Raw genomic sequence first — 19,157 nt, forward strand, 5'->3', positions numbered from 1 at the left:
AAAATTAATAAATTCTGACCAAACAGGATTCATAAAAACAAGATTAGCAGCAGATAATGTTAGACGCCTTCTCCACATTGTTGATGCTTCAGAAGACAGTAAGACACCAATGTCACTTCTCTCTCTTGACGCAATGAAAGCTTTTGACAGACTTGAGTGGTCATTTTTATGGTCAGTCTTAGAGGTGATGGGCTTTGGTAACACTTTCATTGGCATGATTAAAGTTATGTATTCTAACCCTTCAGCCCGAGTCTTAACAGGACGCACCTTCTCCTCTTTATTTCCCGTTTCTAGATCTTCACGCCAAGGTTGCCCCCTTAGTCCTGCATTATTTGTCCTTTCTCTTGAGCCTCTGGCTCAAGCCATTCGCCAATCCACTGTGGTGTCACCGGTATGCATTCGAAATACGCAGCATCACCTCTCATTGTTTGCGGATGATGTTATGGTCTTTTTAGAAAACGCCTCTCAGTCTCTTCCTCACCTTCTATCCTTATGCGAGGAGTATGGAAGCCTATCAGGCTTCAAAATTAACTGGTCTAAGTCTGCATTACTCCATCTAAACGACTCTGCTTGCAATTCAATCATCTCTGCTAACATCCCCATTGTTAAACAGTTTTTGTTAAACAGGTATTGAGGTTTTTCCTTGTTTAAACCAGATTATTAAGCATAACTATTCTGTTGCTCGGAACAACATATTGAAAGATATGGAAAAATGGATGAGTCTCCCCATGTCTATTCAAGCCCGTATCTCTGTGGTTAAAATTAACGTTTTACCCAGGATTAATTTTGTTAGCTCTATGCTACCTCTTTCCCCTCCTTCTGATTATTGGCGCAAATTAGAGTCAGCAGTATCTAAATATATTTGGAATGGCAAACGGCCGAGACTTAAAAAGTCTACTCTACAGAGGAGGAAAGAGGATGGTGGTCTTTCAGTTCCCAATTTTAAACTTTATTTTTGGTCCTTTGTGTTAAGGCCTCTCCTTACATGGTTCGACCCAGATACCTCTGTGTGCTGGCGTGCTTTAGAAAGTGCTATGATAGAACCGTGGTCACTCCATGACGTTCTTTTTGCCAATATCTCTAATAAACAGTGCCAGTTGCGCTTTGGCCCCATTATGTCTCATCTTATAAAAACTTGGAGATTGGTTGAAACATATTGCCATATACCATGCAATTGGCATACACTTTCTCCACTATTCAACAATAAAGCACTCCTGATTGGTGGGAGGCCTATAACAGCTCCACATTGGGAACAGAGGGGGGTTCATTATCTAAAAGACATTTTTAGCGAGACTGGCTTGTTACCTTTTTCCGACTTACAAAGTTCATTCAGTCTACCACGTTCCTCTTTTTTCTTTTATCTTCAATTAAGATCAGCACTCAAGGCATATGGTGTCCCCTGGCAGAGATCTTTACCCATCCATCCTATCCGGAAATTATTTACAATGCAGCAAAAAACCAGCGGTATGGTATCCAAGCTTTATCAGTTTCTGGTGATACCTGGCCGCCCCAGCCTTCCTATTGAGAGGGTCTGGGAACGTGATTGCCCAGACCTGGACATTGATCTCGACTGGCATGATGTATGGTCTAACATTACAGAAGTATCACGCAATCCAGACCATCAGCAGATTCACTACAATTTCATTCGTAGGACATATCTCACCCCTGTGAAAATGCATCACATGAAAGTAATTACCAGTCCATTATGCACTTTCTTCCCACTAAAAGCTCAAGGTACATATCTTCACATGTTCTGGGAATGCTCTCCTGTTTGTCAGTTTTGGAACAATATTGCATCCAAGTTATCTGCCTTGATTAATGATACTGTACCTGTAACTATCAGTGTTTTGATTCTAAATGATTTGTCAGCGCTTCGGCTCTCTAAAATTCAAGAACGTGCTACATTTGCCGGACTTACAGCCGCTAAGAGAATGATTGCAACCCGTTGGAAACCACCTCATGACTTGTCTATTCGAGCATGGACCCTTTCCTTTTTGGATGTCATATATATGGAGATCTCTACAGCTTGTATAAATGGAGCATCAGAAAAGACTTTGGACACTTGGCTCAACGTTGCTGAGTCTTTGAAGGATATGCTGTAGATGTGTGCTATAGCCTTCTTACTTCTATTTGCACATATGGTTGGTCCCTTATGTCTTATTATATGACTGTTCCTCTGTCAATGTTATTTGTTTGTTTGTTTATCTATGTGTGTGTTTGTGTATGTCTGTTTCTATATGACTTATTAGTAAGCTGCAGACATCATTCTTACTGTTGTGTTTTTATTATGTCCCCCTTCCCTTCTTTCCTCCCTGTGTGTTTTTTGGTCCTGGGACACCTCTTTTTGTCTCAGCATATTGTTTGTAATTTGAAAGTGATTATTCTGAATAAAAAAAACATTTGATCACAAAAAAAAGATGGGTCGGCGGGAATAGGGATATAGTGTCATACCGTCAATTTGAATTTGTATTCATATAATTTCAGAAGTGGATGGTCAATGGTCAGTAGCCTACAGATCTCGTTATAACGAGAATTGATGTTGATGTTACGAGAAAGGATGAAAATAAAGGCTACATTGTATACTTATAATAATTCAAATATAATTAACTTGTATAGTGTGTAGCACGAAAAAAGTAGGCTTAAGGGGAATTTACACCGCAGGCGAGAGAGACGTGAGTGTAACGTAGGCGTAATGTAGGCGTATCAATTCACACCGCCGCCGTTTATTTCGCTATATTTTCAAGATTCATCAGATAACATCATAACCGAGATGCTTCAGAAACGCTTGAAAATAGAAGTGAAGCATAAGTTAAGCTTTGGTCGGCAGTGAGACGGGCGTGTTAGCTGGGCTGTCAGACATACAGGCTACAGTTATGTTGGGTGACATGGAAGCTGTAATTACAGGGTCACATCTCCCTCTCATTAAAGGTCTGTGCTTAGTGGCTCTCCATTTTTGTAATTTTTAAAATCCAAAATGTGAATGTAATTTCAACAGCAGCACAAACTTACTGCATAATAGTGGATTTTTTTTTGTTTAAGTTGTCTTATCGGATGCAATCACTAATCGTTGATTTAAGAATGCAATTAAGGCTGCTATATTTAACAGTGAGTTTCTTTCATTCAGGTGAGAGGATGGTGGATCAGGAAAGACAGGGGAAACAGATGGTCCAACATTAGGTGGAAGTGTAGGGGGAGCCCTACTTAATATTATTATGGAAAAACTAATATGGAAAAGCTTGTTTGACAATATGTCTTAGTGGAGAAGAACACAGGCAAGGAGGGAATGAGACAGACATGAGGTCGGCGATGGCATCAAGTAGAGATGAGACCAGTGAGGAAAGGTAGGAGTTCTATTAGTTAGACCACGCAAAACAAAATGTCCAGTATGGTTTGAAGTTCTGTTGACCAACCTATTCACGGTGTCCTTTTTGGGGAAAAAATTAGTGCAGACAAAGATTGAGAGCCACTCACCACTGAGGAGGAATTGGAAGCGAATGTGGAACCGAGAGGTGAGGATGAGGTGGAAGAGAATGAGGAACCGAGAGGTGAAGAGGAGGTGGAAGAGAATGAGGAACCGAGAGGTGAAGAGGAGAGGGCTGAGACAAGGCCTTACTCAGAAGATCCATCTGACTGGCCACCATCACACCAGATTGGGGACTCATTTAGGCAGTGTATGGTTGAGAATGGCCCACAGAAATGTCCTGATGGGCCATATCCAACATCAGACAAGAGTAAAAGGTGATTTTCCAAAGAATACTGTTTTTGTTCAATGTCCAATGGAGAAAAAGTGCAGCGGGATAGGTTACTGTACTGTACTGTGTATTGTTTTGCATGTAAGTTTTTTGGTGGAGCTAGAGTTGTTGACACACGGGTAAAATAACTGGCAGTGTCTTTCAAAAACGCTGCAGCACCATCAGACCTGTGGTTATCACTTAAATGCTTATCTGTTGTGGAAAGAATTAGCATCCCGCTTATGCCTTTGTAATGACAGTGAGTAGTTGCGCCCCTGCAAGTACACAGGGTGTACATTTGCACATTTTGGTGCCCTAGGCTTGATTGCTTAGTGGTGTTTAACCCGTCCCAAGACCACAAGGTGGCAACAAAGATCTTTATCTTTTGAATCTTTGTCCCTTGTTACCCGATTTCTTTAGCCATCATTTTTATATTTATTAAAATAATTCAGTTTTATGTATTTAGTAGTCCTGATGTTTTTTTTCTGTCTGCTATTTGGTATATGGTTATTTAACATGTGGTAAATGAATATTCCCTTATAGTAGGTTAGTTTAGTTTTTTGGATTTATGGAATTATGTCAGAAGTTGGAAGAGACTTATGTTTAACATTCAGAAATAAAACGTCCATAATAAAACAAATCAATAAACAGATTTGTCTTAAATAATTTTGATTAATGTGTTTAACACTCAAGAATGATGAGGTTATTGTATCAAATCCTGGCTTCATATACTGTATAAAAAATATAGTGTCAGTTCCCTTTAGAGAATTCACCTTTAACAACCCCCCCACCAACACACACACACACATATACACATACACACTGTGTTGCCTCTCCAGGCATTTAATATTATTACATTTATTTCTTAAATAATTACCTAACAGTTTAAATTAGCTAATGTAAAAATAAATATTATTTTGCCGTTTTCGTTTTTTTGCGACTAACTTTTAGTCACGTTTAGTCACTTCCGGTTTAGTCACTTCCGGCGATCTTCCTGTTAAACTTACCTGGGTAGAAAGAATGGCCGACATGTGCATCGGAACATAATCAATCAGCATCCACTTGGAGGCATCAGAATGGCAATGCCGTGAGTTGTTTGATTGTTATAGGACATGTTGAAGATGTTATATTATGATGGATTTAGTTCGAAAAACTGTTTGACGTGTTGTTTAGGGCGATTTGGGTTGCAGTTGTATACAAGCTAAAAAGTGATGCAATTGTCAATCAGAATGCCTAATTTCAGTATTGGACAGTTTCTATTGTTATTTATAACTATGCATAACGTGATGTTTAGTCATAAGGTTTGTCATAAATAGACACAATATTTTTGTATTTTATTTGCAGTTTTCACCGTCTGTCGATGAAGAAGTGACAGTAAAAGGTCAAGCTTACTACGACTTTGTCTCATTGGCTACGGTTTAACTCAGTGTTTAGTCAGAGTTTCGACACACTGCACGAGAACACTACAGTGAAAATGCAGCATTGGATGTTTTGAAGTGGTCGCGATGGCAACAAGCAGCAGGTCGGCTGTCGGCAGTGCTAGGAGCAGCAAAACATCAGCATCATCAGTAAGCGCAGCCCATGCTCGGGCTGAAGCAGAAGCAGCAAACGTGAGAGCCTCATATGCTAGCCAGGAGGCTAAGATAAAATTGGAAAAGGCTGCTAGAGAAGCAGAAAGAGCCACTAGAGACGCTCAAAATAAATTGGAAACTATAAGGTTAGACACAGAGTTGGAAGTGCTAAACCTTCATAGAGAAGCTGACGCAGCCATAGTGACAGCTCGAGTGTTGGAAGACGCAGAGGCGATGCAGTCTGTTATCGAAGACGGGAAATCTGAATCCGAAAAGGAGAAAATCGAACGCACCAGTGAATATGTTCTATCCCAGATCAGCCTTAAAAATCGTTCTCCTTCCTCACCCTTACCCGTTGCTCCCTCACTCAAAGCAAGGTCACATGACAGCTTCATATCATGGCATCCACCTGTGGAAGACGATTCACAATTACAACCTGTCAGCAGGGAAAATGCAGACATCAAGCAACCGTCTCCACCAGAATTATTTGACCCAACTAAAACTGAAACAAAGGCTAAGGTTAGTAGAGCCAACCCCACCATGAACGCTCATGCTCCGTCGTATACTCCACGACATTTCCCTCAAACTGGCACACCCACGTCCAATTTAGGGGAGCCTTTGGCACAGTATTTGGTACGAAGAGACCTTGTGACTTCAGGGCTGTACCAGTTTGATGACAAGCCCGAGAATTATCGTGCATGGTACTCCTCCTTCTCAAGTGCAGCCAATGAAGTCAACCTAACAGCAACCCAACAGTTGGACCTCATGACCAAATGGCTTGGAAAAGAATCTAGTGAACAGGTTAAACGCATGCGATCGGTGCATGTCAACAACCCCAATCTGGCTCTAGACAAAGCATGGGAATGGTTGCGTGAATCTTATGCTGCCCCCGAAGTCATCGAAAAGTCAATGTTCCAGCGCCTGGACAACTTTCCTAAGATTTCAGCCAAGGATCACTTGAAGTTACGTGAGCTTGGGGATCTACTTGCAGAGATCCAAGGTGCTAAAGAAGATGGATATCTGACCGGCTTGTCCTATCTGGACACCTCTCGCGGGATAGGACCAATCGTGGACAAACTCCCTTACGGGCTTCAGGAGAAGTGGGTGTCCGCAGGGTCACGGTACAAAGAAGGAAGCGACGGGCGTTTCCCCCCCTTCGAGTATTTTTGCAACTTTGTTAGCTACAAGGCAAAAAAGCGCAGCAACCCTAGCTTCATTCATCAAGGCAGCACCACAACACCCACCAAGCCTGACAAACCATTTTCACGGAACTTTAACACCAACAAACCCATCTCAGTGCACAAAACGGATCTTTCCACAACCAACGACCCTTACAAGAACTGCCCGTTACATAACAAACCCCATCCCCTTAAAAGGTGTAGAACATTCAGGAATAAACTCCTCGATGATAGAAAGGCCTTCCTCAGAGAGAAAGGAATATGTTTTAAGTGCTGCGCCTCCATCTCCCACCTTGCCAAAGACTGCAGGTTCTCTGTGAAGTGTTTTGAATGCAACAGCACCAGTCATGATACAGCCATGCACCCTGGCCCACCTCCTCAAACCGTCAAGGCTCCTTCACCGCCACGAGAGTACGGCGGGGAGGGAGAAGATGATCCCGACATGGCTGTCGTTGGAGCAAGCTGCACAGAAGTTTGCAGTCCAGGCCAGTGGAGCCGCTCATGCTCAAAGATGTCTCGCAAAGCTTTACCCCAAGGGTTCAAAGGACATGGCCATCAAAGTCTATGTGATCCTGGATGACCAGAGCAATCGCTCATTAGCAAGACCAGAGTTCTTCAAGCTGTTCAGTGTGAAGAGCAAACCATTCCCGTACCATCTCAGAACTTGCTCCGGCATCATAGAAACATCCGGCAAGAGGGCAGAAGGATTCGAAATCGAGTCACTGGACGGCACAGTGCTCATTTCTCTCCCACCACTCATTGAGTGTCATGAGATCCCGAATAATCGGTCTGAAATTCCAACACCGAACGCTGTTCTTCATCAGCCTCATCTCCATCACATTGCCGAGCACATCCCTGAACTGGACCCAGAGGCAGAAATACTACTGCTGCTCGGAAGAGATGTCCTTAGGGCACACAAGGTAAGGCAGCAGGTCAACGGACCACATAATGCCCCCTTTGCCCAACGTCTGGATTTAGGTTGGGTAGTGATAGGAGAAGTGTGCATAATGTACATAATGTACATAAACCAACAGTCAACACGTTCAAGACAAACGTGCCAGACAGCGGTCGCCACTCAATCTTTCAACCCTGTACAAGCTTCATGCATGTCAAGGAGACGCCCCATAGCCTTAACAGGTCTGGTACAGCACCAGAGAGTATGCTAGGACAGACAGTGTTCAACCGTACTGAGAACGACAACAAACCTGCTCCATCAGTGGAAGACACCATCTTCATGAAGATAATGGACACAAACGTCTACAGAGACGAAGCTAACAGTTGGGTCGCCCCACTGCCCTTCAGAGAACTACGCCAGCCTTTACCAAATAACAAAGGGCAGGCAGTCAACCGGTTCGCATCCTTGCAACGAACCTTGAAAAGAAAACCAGAAATGGAAGAACAGTATGTGACATTCATGAAGAAGATATTTGCCAATGGACATGCAGAGGAAGCACCACCGCTGACAGAAGGGGAGGAGTGCTGGTATCTCCCAACGTTTGGGGTTTATCACCCACAGAAACGCAATCAGATCAGGGTTGTCTTTGATTCCAGTGCCCAGTACTCCGGCGTCTCCCTCAATGACGTGCTCCTCACTGGACCCAATCTCAACAACTCCCTCCTTGGAGTGCTTTTACGCTTCCGGAAAGAGAGGGTTGCAATTCTTGCAGACATCCAACAGATGTTTCATTATTATTCGTTTCTTAGTGCACAAAAACCATCGCAACTTCCTCCGGTTTTTGTGGTATAAGGACAGTGACGTGAACAAGGAAGTTGTTGAGTACCGGATGAAGGTCCACGTCTTTGGCAACTCAGCATCTCCTGCTGTTGCAACTTATGGGCTACGAAGAGCCATAAGAGAGGGCGCACGAGAGCATGGAGCCGATACTGTCGCGTTTGTAGAAAGACACTTCTACGTGGATGATGGCCTAATATCCCTACCATCTGAAGCCAAAGCCATCGACCTCCTCCAGCGAACACAGGCCTCTCTCGCAGAATCAAACCTGCACTTGCACAAGTTCGTATCAAACAGTCCAGAAGTCACAGAGGCTTTTTCACTGGAAGATTGTGCTCCAGTTGTCAAAGACCTAGATTTAAGTGGAGAAACTGCACCCACACAACGGAGCTTAGGTCTACTGTGGGAGATCATGTCTGACACGTTCACCTACTCTGCATCAACCGTGGATAAACCATTCACTCGACGTGGAGTCCTATCCACAGTCAACAGTATTTTTGATCCCCTGGGTCTACTGGCACCTGTCACGATCCAGGGAAGAGCCCTCCTTAGAGAGCTTACCTCTGAACTATCTGACTGGGATACACCCCTCCCGGAAGACAAATCAAGCAGATGGGAAGGTTGGAGAGATTCCCTCCAAGACCTGAAACAGCTTCACGTTCAGCGCACATATACGACAACCTCCCTCACGAAAGCTGTTCACAGGGAATTGTGTGTGTTCTCGGACGCGTCAATCAAAGCCATCCTGGCTGTGGCCTACTTGAAGGTGGTGCAGGAAGATGGGAAGACAGAAGTAGGTTTCGTTATGGGCAAGGCCAAGCTGGCACCCCTGTCAGAACCGACAATACCCAGGCTTGAGCTGTGTGGCACAGTCTTGGCAGCAGAGATGGCAGACCTTATCCAGGATGAGCTGGACCTGAAGTTAGATGCCATTAAGTTTTACACAGACAGCAGAGTAGTGCTTGGCTATATTTGTAATGAAACAAAACGATTCTACACATATGTCTACAACAGAGTCCAACGAATCCGGCAGTCCTCAAAGCCTGAGCAATGGCACTACGTATGTACCAAAGACAACCCTGCTGACCACGCATCAAGGTCTTTACTCGCATCTCGCCTGGCGCAGACCTCTTGGTTCACTGGACCTTCCTTCCTGTGTCAGCCACCGGCAGAGAAAACGCAGACAGCTGAGAGGTTCAGGTTAATCGACCCTGAAAAGGACTCAGAAATCCGACCTCAGGTACAAACTTCTGCTACCCACCTGGAGGAATCGGTACTCAACTCTGGACGCTTTGAGCGCTTCTCCACCTTTACTTCGCTGGTAAGAGGAGTTGCATTCCTCGTGCACATGGCAAGATCCTACAAACGTTCAAACCAAGACAGCAAGTGCAAAGGCTGGCATAAATGTAACTTACCTCGGACTCCAGACGAAATGGCACAAGCTGGGAAAGTTATCCTTAAAGCAACGCAGAAAACAGCCATGGCAAAAGAACTGTCAGCTCTCCATGCCAACAAACCCATACCAAAGAGCAGTCCTCTGAGGACACTCAACCCAATCTTGGAGGATGACCTTATCTGCGTTGGAGGCCGACTACAGCACTCTCATCTTGCTACCGCAGAGAAGAACCCGATAGTTCTGCCCAAAGGAAGTCACATTTCCCTACTGCTCACACGGCATCACCATGAGCAGGTGAGACACCAAGGCCGTCACCTGACGGAAGGAGCGATTAGGGCAGCAGGACTGTGGCTCTTGGGAGGCAAGAAGCTCATCAACTCAGTAATCCACAAATGCCTAACCTGCCGCAAGCTACGTGGGAAGCTGGAAGAACAAAAAATGGCGGATCTGCCCTCAGAACGTCTTGAAATCTGCCCTCCTTTCACATATGTGGGCCTCGACGTATTTGGGCCCTGGTCTGTTACAACCAGACGCACCAGAGGAGGACAGGCAGAGAGCAAGCGTTGGGCCATTATGTTCAGTTGTATGAGCTCCAGAGCTGTTCACATCGAGGTAATCAAATCTATGGACACATCCAGTTGCATAAATTCCCTCAGACGTTTCTTCGCACTCAGAGGCCCGGCTAAACAGCTCAGATCTGATTGCGGAACCAATTTCGTTGGAGCAAGCAAGGAGCTCGGGATGGACAAGGCAGTGCATAGATACCTCAGTGAACAAGCATGCAGCTGGGAATTCAACCCTCCGCACACCTCTCATATGGGAGGTTCCTGGGAGCGTATGATCGGCGTTGCCAGAAGAATCCTCGATTCAATGCTTCAACGGCAAAACACTCACTTGACCCATGAAGTGCTATGCACACTAATGGAGGTCATAGCGATCATGAATGCACGCCCACTCTTACCTGTGTCTACGGATCCCGAGAAGCCCTTCATACTTTCTCCATCCATGATCCTCACACAAAAGTTGGGGGTTCCACCTCCCCCCGGAGACTTTTCTGACAAAGACCTGTACACAAAACAATGGAGGCAAGTCCAGGCCCTTGCAAACCAGTTCTGGACCCGCTGGAGTCGAGATTACCTACCTTCGTTGCAGCACAGACAGAAGTGGACAGTGCCCCGAAGAAACCTTCAGGTTGGAGATCTGGTTCTGCTCAGGGACAAGCAGGCCGCTCGCAACTACTGGCCTATGGCCAGAGTCAATGCCACTTTCCCTGGGAAAGATGGACATGTAAGGAAGGTTGAAGTGAAAACAACTGACCAAGGCAAGGTCAAAACCAGCCGACTGCAGAAATTGTTCTGCTCCTTCCTAAAGACTGATAGACAGACTATATTTAAGATCTGTACAAGTTCTAAGTGACCTCACATAGGTCAGGCGGGGAGTGTGTTGCCTCTCCAGGCATTTAATATTACATTTATTTCTTAAATAATTACTTAACAGTTTAAATTAGCTAATGTAAAAATAAATATTATTTTGCCGTTTTCGTTTTTTTGCGACGACGTAACTTCCGGTTTAGTCACTTCCGGTTTAGTCACTTCCGGCGATCTTCCTGTTAAACTTACCTGGGTAGAATGAATGGCCGACATTGGAAATCACCCGCGTCCTGTCCAGTGAAGTTGTGGGACGTGGTTTCCGGAGGAGGAGCGGAGTTTGACTCAGCGCGCGGCTTGTTGGCGAACTTTGTTTACTGCATCGGAGAGGTTTGGGGCTGCTACGGATTCCGTATCAAATTGAAACTTTGGGACTGAATCGATCAAGGCTTCCCCGTGAGGGGATAGTTTTTGGGATGGCTTCGGGAGGTGGCCAAGGGGGAAAGGGAAACAGACAGAAGGATGAAGGCAATAAAAGGGACAGGTCGGATGAATCAAATAGTGAGGGGGACAGCGATCAAGGCAGCCGGAAGGTTCCAAAGGTCCAGGGAGAAGGAGAATACAAGTTTCTTGTTAAGTTCAAAGATAAAAATGATAAAGCTTTAAATCCCCTCAAACTGTCGGATGATATAAAAGATAAAATGGGAGGTGTACTCAATGTGAGAATGCTGAGGAATGGAAACGTTCTGGTTTTCTGTAAATCACATGGTCATAAAGCAAAGGCCATGAAAGTACGTCATTTACTTAACAGGCCAATTGAGTGTTTCGTTCCTGGGGGCGGAGGGGTTAAGGGAGTAGTTTACATTAGCCCCGAAATCACTGAGAGTGCTTTAATTGAAAGTTTAAAGGGAGCTGAGATTGAGTCTGCCCGCAGATTCAAACAAGATGGCACAGCGGTATTGCTGACCTTCAAGCAGGAAACCATGCCAGAACGAGTATTCCTAGGGTATATGAGTTTTACAGTGAGAGAATACAGGCGTCCACCATTGCGTTGTTACAAGTGTCAACGTTTTGGGCATGCAGCAGCTGCATGTAGAGGGGACAGGAGATGTGGAAAGTGTGGGGGGGACCATGACTTTAAGCAATGCCAGGTGGAGAAAACAAAGTGGTGCAATTGTGGGGGTAAACATATTACTTCCTTCAGAGGGTGTGAGTACCATATAACAGCTGTGGAAGTTGAGAAAGTAAGAGCTGGGAAGGATATGTCTTATGCAGAGGCAATAAGACAAGTTAAGGGCACAGGGGAAGATAGCAGGCCAGTGGGGACCAGTGCTCACCCGTTGCCAGGAAAAGGGGATATATTGCGGACAGACGAAAAAAAGTCACTTCTTGCATTCATGGTAGATGTTGTGTGGGCAGCAAGGAATATTACTAAAAGGTCTGATGCTATCAAAATTGTGGTGGAGGCGGCTGAAAGGTTTCTTGAGGAGGTTGAAATGGGCCCAGAGGAGTTACACACATTCATGAGGCAGAAGCTTGAGGTGCAGGAGAGAGGGAGGGAGAGAGAAGGGAGGGGCAAAGGCAGGAGTGAGGGAAATGGTAAAGAAGGGGAAATGGACATGACTGAATATGAAGATACTTAATCTGCTGATGTTTTATTTATTACAATGGAACGCAAGGAGCCTTATCGCTAATGGCCAAGAGTTTAAAAGATATGTTGACATTTTTAAAGGAGAGTATAAACCAGCTGTATTGTGTATCCAGGAAACTTGGCTCAAACCCTGTTTGGACTTTGTGGTGCCAGGGTATGAATGTATTAGACAGGACCGAAGTGGGAAAGCAGGAGGAGGGTGTGCAACGTTTATAAGATCTGAGGTGAAGTACCAGAGGGTGCAAATAAATTCCTCTCTAGAGTGCGTGGTGGTAAAGGTGTGGGAAAACAATAAGTGGGTAAATATAGTTAACTTTTATAATCCCTGCTTGCCAGTCAGCATAATAGATTTGGAGGAGATTATGGAACAGATAGGGGTACCGGTTATTTGGCTAGGTGACTTTAATGCACATAATCCTTTGTGGGGAAGCAGGGTAAAAGATACTAATGGGAGCACAGTGGAGGACTTTATGGACAAATATGGTTTAGTATGTATGAATGATGGCAGGCCAACTAGGTTTGAAATTAAGACGGGGGCAGTTTCATGCATAGATTTAGCATTAGCATCCAGTGAATACGCAAGGGTAGGAGAATGGGACAATATGGATAGGTACTCAATGGGTAGTGATCACTTTCCAATACTTTTGAAGTTTGGGAAAACTTTGTTAACTGAGGATCAGACTGGGAGAAGTTTTCTAGTAAGTGTGATAGTGGTCTAGACAGTGTGAATGGAGAGGGAACAATAGATGAGTGGAACAACAGTTTGTGTTCAATGATATTAAGTAGTGCATATGAGTGCATCCCTTTAAAGAGAAACTCTAAAACTAGAGTAAGTGTGCCATGGTGGAATAGGGCTTGTGATAAAGCAGTGAGGGATAGGAACTGTGCATATAGACTATTAAGAAGGTGCCCGACAGAGAATAATGCGATAGAGTACAAAAGGCTTAGGGCTAAGGCAAGAAGGGTAATTAAGGTTACAAAAAAAGAGTGTTGGAGAAGATATTGTGGAAAATTGGGCGTGGATACATCAGTTGGTGAAATATGGGCAGCAGTTCACCGTATGTCAGGAGTGGGAAGAAAAAGGAAAATGCCAGTATTGGAGGAAAAGGGAGTTATAGCGAAAAGTGATATAGAGAAAGCCCAAATGTGTGAAAGTAAGTTTAAGGATGTACATAGGGGAGTAAACATCGGGGAGGAAGGCATTAGAAAGAGGAATGAAACGCTAAGAAAAAACGTATCTAAACTTGGGGTTAATGACGATAACACTGATTGTGTTAATTTGTACTTTTCAGTGGAAGAGTTGCGCAGAGCCATAAAAAATGGGGGGAAAACAGCACCAGGGAAGGATGGCATAAGCTATGAGGTTTTTAAAAGACTAGGTGATCTAGTGGTGGAAGAAATGTTAGCACTTATAAATAATGTTTGGAAAGAAGGAAGGCTTCCATTAGCCTGGAAACAGGCAGTGGTTGTCCCAATTTTAAAACCAGGGAAGGAAGCAGAGCATCCAGGGTCGTATAGACCTATTGCACTAACAGCAGTGATATGTAAAATAATGGAAAGAATGGTGACTGATAGATTAGTATACAAACTGGAGAAGGAGGGGTGGTTTACACTAATTCAAAGTGGTTTTCGCAGAGGAAGAAATGCCATGGATTCTGTGATCTCCCTGGATTCGGATGTAAAGAAAGCCATGGTAAATAAAGAGGCAGTAGTTGCAGTGTTTTTGGACATTGAAAAGGCTTATGACATGTTGTGGAAGGAGGGGCTCATCATTAAGCTGTATGATGCAGGGGTTAGAGGCCGTATGCTAAACTGGATACAAGACTTTTTAAAGAACAGGGTCATCCAGGTTAGGGTGGGGGAGGCGATGTCGAATGGAACATGCATTGAGAATGGAACGCCACAGGGAAGTGTAATAAGCCCAGTTTTATTTAACATAATGGTGAATGACATTTTTAAAGACATTGGTTCAGGTTTTGGTTTTGCATTGTTTGCGGACGACGGAACAGTGTGGAAAAGAGGCAGGAACATCAAACACATAACAGAGAAAATCCAGGAGGCATTAAATAAAATAATGGAATGGGGAAGCAGGTGGGGATTTAAGATTTCAACGGAAAAAACTAAATATGTTGTATTTGGCAATAAGAAAACTGAGGGTCAAGGTTTGCAAATGTATGGGCAAGCAGTAGAGAGGGTAAAAGAGTTTAAATTATTGGGAGTAATGTGTGATGAAAGACTGACTTATAAAAAGCACATAGACAGTGTTGTGAGAAAGTGTGATAAAGTTATAAATGTCATGCGGTCCTTATCAGGAAGTTTGTGGGGTGCCGGACAGGATACGCAGATGATGATTTACAGGGCAATGGTTAGATCGAGAATAGACTATGGGTGTTTGATTAAGCAATATCACACGAGAGGGAGTGCTGTTGTACTGTATATCAGCACGGCTGTGATTCGGTCGTAGGCACGAGGCCGCAGGCCGAGTGCCGCAGATAATCACACCGTGCTGATATACAGTACAACAGCACGACCTCGAGTGTGATATTGCTTTTATACAACAGTGCTACGAGCACATTTTATTAGTTAACAGTAATAAGAAACAAGAGATTATGATTTGTTTGTTTAGTAATCATTTATTCGGCTCCGCCAACAAAAATAGTTCCGCAACTGAAAGGAGACTAGGCTGTTGCCAGGCAACACATATACAGTACATAAACATTCCTAGACACAAGCTCGTTACTCCCAGTGCGTTAGCTAATAACGGTTATTAGAACGCCCGTACAGCGGAGTGATTATGTCTGTGAAAAGTCCCAGTGCTGTTATACTGTATATCAGCACTATGGAATGTCTCGTTGTCCAATCAAATTGCTCGGTTGGGACCGGTCGGAACTAACTGTTGTATAATGGTCGTTAAAAGGCTAAGGAGAGGAGAGGAGAGGAGAGGACGCTGGCGTCTGTTTGTTCGCCGCTTCTCCGTCTCCAAAACTAATGCTACGCTTTTACTAACAATCTTTCTAGCAATCTCTTTTTTATGCAAAGACGACGTGGCTAACCCTGACCACTTTTACCGACCAATAAAGCTTTTTTCCCTGGATTTTATTCGGGTTTTGTGCCCACCTGATGTCATCGCTCTGAACGCCGGCTACTCGCTTCTGTTCTGCCGCTGAAGGGGGCTTACACCCGGACCGACCACCGCTACTGTGTTGCTGGGAGATCTTCCAACGGTACAGTCTGCTGCTGTGTCTCGGTGTGGTTTAAGCCTGATGCCTAGGACTACGACCATCTCCGGTTAGCCTCAATGCCTCCATTCATCTGGCTACTTCTCCAACTCTGCGCATGGCTAACAACTAGCATCAGGCTAACCCCACCGGCACCCGGCTTGATGTTGAAATACTCCGCTTCGCAGCTGCTTAGTCTCAATAACTCCATCACTCCAACATGCACTGCAGTCATCAGACAACACAGACTTTTACGCCGACCCCGCTATGTCCATCGGAGTGCCCGTAAAAAGTTTGTTTACTCCCAGCACTGTCCTGCTACGGTTCCTTCCATCTGGTCCCCAGCTGACCGCGTCGCACTCTGGCGACGTCATCAGAACGCTGGCGCATTAGGGACTTGTAGGCCGTGTCCCAATTCAGGGGTTGCATCCTTCGAAGGACGCATTTGAAGACCGCATACGTCACAGCGGCGCGTCAAGTGCTGTCCCATTTCGAAGGGTCCTTCGAATGCGGCCGAGATATGCAGCCTTCGTTTCCCGGATTTGAAGGACGCATCGGATGCATCCTTCACGGCCCAACGTATCCCAACATTCATTGCGCGTTGGATATTTTTTCAGAAATGGCGCGGAGAGAGCGGAAGCAGCAGCTGCAGCGAATACATATTTAATGACAAAACGTAAAAACATTTTTTTATATAAAAGTAAGGTTGGGACCATTTTAAATATGTAACTTTATTGTCAAAGTTCAATTACATTAACGCTAGACATATAACGTTAAACTAATTAACGTTAAGCCAACGTCCTCTCTTCCTCTTCACCCGCCGGCTCCGGCGGTGAATCTTCTCCCACTCCTCCAATAAAAGATAAAACATAACCAATAAAATGATAATTTCTGGCTCCATATATCTCCTCCACTGTCCGGTTTGAACCGCAGCTGTCAGGGTTGCTAGGAGACAGGAGCGGCGCGTGGTCACGCAAGGTAAAGGACGTTAACGGCTGGTTGCGCAATCCGGAAATGCTCCGTAGGCTAGACCGTCCCATTCCACAACGCTCGTTCGGCCTTCGATGCAGCCTTCGCGGTCTACGAAGGCTGCATCCTTCGAAGGACGCATCCTTCGAAGGATGCAACCCCTGAATTGGGACACGGCCGTAGTGAAAGCAGCACTCTGCGACCTGGAAAATCTGGAGTGGATCACACTGTGCTGCGGAGCTTACAGAGACACTTATCATCAGCTCCGTCCCCTGTCACTATGGAACTGCTAAACATGCAATCCCTTAACAAAAAATCCCTACTCATACATGATCATATTTTAGAAAAAAATCTTGACTTTATGTGTTTAGTGGCACATGACACAAACATGGCACAAACCTGGGGATCACCTTCTGATGAATGAAGTCTGCCCTCCTGGTTACAACTACATGGAGAGAGCACGCACCTCTGGCAGAGGTGGTGGTCTTCTCATTATCCACCGGACTGAACTGGAACTCTCACCTCTTCCACTGTCTGACTTCACCTCCATGGAGTGTTTAGCTTTTAAATGCAAACCTCCACACTCCATGACAGTGCTTTTAATTTACCGCCCCCCAAAACCAAACCCTTCATTTCTCCCTGAAATACATGATCTCCTCACATCACTCTGCACCATGTCAAATAATATTGTAATTATTGGTGACATCAACATCCATGTCGACAACCCTTCCTGTCCTCTGGCAGTAGAATTTCTAAGCCTGCTGGATTGTCTTGGTTTGCAGCAACATGTCAAGGCTCCCACCCACAACAAAGGCCACACCTTGGATCTGGCCATTACCAACTCAGCCTCTATTAAGAATCTCGAGGTCTTCGATCTTGGGGTGTCAGACCACAAGGTGGTCTCAATGACTCTGACATCTCTGCTGCCATCTCCCAGACCCAAGCGCCAGATTGCCTTCAGGAATCTGAAACGGATTGTTCCAGTGGATCTGGCCACAGACCTCCAGTACATCACCTGCCCAGATTCTGACAATGTGGACGAGCTAGTGGAGTATTACAACACCTTTCTGAGCAGTGTTCTTGACATTCATGCTCCTGTTAAGACGCGTGAGGTCACGTTTGCACGCTCCGCTCCCTGGTACACACAGGAACTCCGAACACTTAAAACAGCTGGCCGTGCACTGGAACGCCAACTCAGACACACTGGGCTCACTGTTCACAAGCTGGCCTTTCGTGAGCATCAAAAAGCCTATTGCCAGGCCCTGAAAGATGCTCGGTCTACATTTTACTCCAACATCATTAATCGGGACACTGGCAACTCCAAGAAACTCTTCTCCACGATAAACCACCTTCTGAAGCCACAATCACCCTCACTGACTGAAGCTACAGTTGAGCGATGCAACAGCTTTATTGACTTTTTTAAATCTAAAGTCGAAAACATCCGCTCTCTGTTGCCCAGTTACACCTCTCCCTCTGCTTCCAACCCCCTGGTGGGGAGTCCTCTACCCCTCCCCTGCTTCTCCGAGGTTCAGCAGAGCCAAATTGAGAAAACCATCAGAGTAATGAAACCGACCACCTGCTGCTTAGACCCCTTCCCATCACCACTGCTTAAGTCACACATCTCCATCCTCACCCCAATTATCACTCAGGCTGTTAACCTTTCACTTCAAACTGCTCATGTCCCACCTGCTCTCAAAGCTGCTGTCATCCGTCCCCTCCTGAAGAAACCCTCCCTGGACCCGGACAATCTCGCAAACTACAGGCCTATCTCAAACCTCCCCTTTCTATCCAAGATACTCGAGAAAACAGTTGCCACACAGCTCCAGGACCACCTCACACATAACAACCTGTTTGAAAAATTTCAGTCAGGCTTTCGTTCAGCCCATAGCACCGAGACAGCTTTGCTCAGGGTGACGAATGACCTTCTGATGGCCGCTGACTCAGGGTCACCATCACTTCTCATCCTTCTGGACTTAACCGCAGCCTTCGACACCGTGGACCACAATATCCTCCTTGAGCGTCTCCATAACATCGTCCAACTGACAGACAACGCACTACAGTGGTTTAAGTCCTATCTTTCAGATAGGACTGAACATGTCTCGCTCGGAGGATGTGAGTCCAGGAAACTCCGCGTCACCTGTGGTGTCCCCCAGGGGTCAGTCCTTGCCCCCATCCTCTTCACCACCTACATGCTCCCCCTCGGTCAAGTCATCAGCAAACACGGACTCTCCTTCCACTGTTATGCTGATGACACACAATTATACATCAAAACCGCCCCTAACCCCTCCACAGCCCTGTCATCCCTCACCTCCTGCCTTGAGGAAATCAAGACATGGATGAATAA

The sequence above is a fragment of the Micromesistius poutassou genome (assembly GCF_964030765.1).
Source record: "Micromesistius poutassou genome assembly, chromosome: 11".
Lineage (NCBI taxonomy): Eukaryota > Metazoa > Chordata > Actinopteri > Gadiformes > Gadidae > Micromesistius > Micromesistius poutassou.